Source organism: Canis lupus, chromosome X (genome assembly GCF_003254725.2).
Source record: "Canis lupus dingo isolate Sandy chromosome X, ASM325472v2, whole genome shotgun sequence".
NCBI lineage: Eukaryota > Metazoa > Chordata > Mammalia > Carnivora > Canidae > Canis > Canis lupus.
The window spans coordinates 103,858,705-103,860,553 of NC_064281.1; the positions used below are offsets into that span (position 1 = coordinate 103,858,705).

The 1,849-nt window shown below is 39.5% G+C and overlaps 1 non-coding gene across 1 annotated transcript; it reads left to right on the forward strand.

Annotated features, from left to right (window-relative positions):
* The first annotated feature begins 327 nt into the window (after positions 1-327).
* Positions 328-434, forward strand: LOC112649568 (U6 spliceosomal RNA). Its single transcript, XR_003129629.1, has one exon. It is a non-coding gene; the product is annotated as a U6 spliceosomal RNA (small nuclear RNA).
* The last annotated feature ends 1,415 nt before the right edge of the window (positions 435-1,849 follow it).

Consider the following 1,849-nt stretch of genomic DNA (forward strand, 5'->3'; position numbering starts at 1 on the left):
AAATGGGAGTGGGACTATAATATTGTGAAGACCTTTACATTTTACATAAGGGCAGAAGAAAAAGCAACTTTGAAAACAATGTATACTTGAGTAGTACATTATCAAAGTTGCTTTTCTTAGGTACGTCAGGGACTATGTGAAAGTTGAGAGGTACAAATAATTAATTACAAAGACTTAGTAATGCAGGTGATTTTACTAAAAAGAGAGAGAGAGTGCAAGTGAGAGACAGAGACAGAGAGAAGAATGGGTGTAAAAGAGGAAATATGGAAATATAGAAGGACTGTTGGTTTCTGTTAATGCTGTTTCTATCAAATAATTCCTTTAATGGTGCTTGCTTCAGCAGCACGTATTCTAAAATTGGAACAATACAGAGAAGATTAGCATGGCCCCTGTGCAAGGATGACATGCAATTTCATGAAGCATTCCATGTTTTTTTGCTTTGACATGGATGGAACTGGAGGGTATTATGCTGAGTGAAATAAGTCAATCAGAGAAAGACAATTATCATATGGTATCACTCATAGGTAGAATAGAAGAAATAGTAAAGGATACTAAAAGGGAAAGGAGGGAAACTGAGTGGGGAAAAATTAGAAAGGAAGACAAACCATGAGAAACTCCTAACTCTGGGAAACAAACAAAGTGTTGCAGAAGGGGAGGTGGAGGGCATGGGGTAACTGGGTAATGCACACTAAGGAGAGCACTTGATAGAATGAGCACTGGGTGATATACTATATGTTGGTAAATTGAATTTAAATAAAATATTTTTTTAAATAATTCCTTTAATGAACCTAGAAAGGCAGGCCAAGGAGAATGGGATGAAGAAAGGCAGTGAAATTGAAAGCAATGGTTTATAATGATGTGTAATGAACAACTAAGGCTTAGATCAAAGCCCAAACGGGGAAGTGTAGTTCAGATTTGGCTGTAAAAGTCAAAAGTTAAAGCACACATTAAGAGTGGCCCTCTCTGGCCAGTACCATCCCTCTGCAGGGCTCTTCATCTTTTCAGGAAACATATGCCACAGCAGCAAAATCTGATCAGAAGGAGTCATTCTTTTTTTTTTTTTTAAGATTTTATTCATTTATTCATGAGAGACACAGAGAGAGAGGCAGAGACAGAGGCAAAGGGAGAAGCAGACTTCCTTTGTGTTCTGTGTGTTCCTTTACTGCATAAGTGTCCAAGAAACCGAACTCCTGATGGTGTTATTGCATAATGACATAGAAAAACCCAAAGAGGACAGCCTTGGGTTTGTAGATTGCATGAACTCTAACCAAAGTCAATTTCCAGATGTTTGCTCTCGCCAAACAAAGCATTATAGAAAGAGGCATCAGGGTCTCTTCACAAGAGTATGGAAATCTGCTAGCCTTCTGGAAAGGCATTGACAGTTCTCCTCCTCCTCTTTGTCCCAATCCTGCTGTGGCCTGTGCCTTCTGCAAGGAGGCTGTGTGCCTTGCCACCAAGAGTTGGCTGCATTTCAGTAGCAAAGAAGAAAGACACCACGGAACCATGACTACTCCTTAATCCTCTTGAGTAGGATTTCTCCTGAATCCCATTATGTATTTTTCAGCATGGTTCTGTTGCTAAATCCTTGGGTAAAGCCCCTTTTAACACCATGGCCGCTCAGAATGAAAAGGATGTTGAATGTTGCCAAATACATTTGATTCCTTGTCCTGTACTCAGTCATGAGCTCTACTGCACAGTACAAGCTGCACACAGACAGGTTCTTTACATGGGAGGGAGAGTTAGGGTAACTCACCTAACTTTTAAGATTCCTCAATCTAATTACTTGTCTTCATTAAGATCCTTCCTACATCAGCAGGACATTCAATTCATTCTTCATTTTGATCCTAAA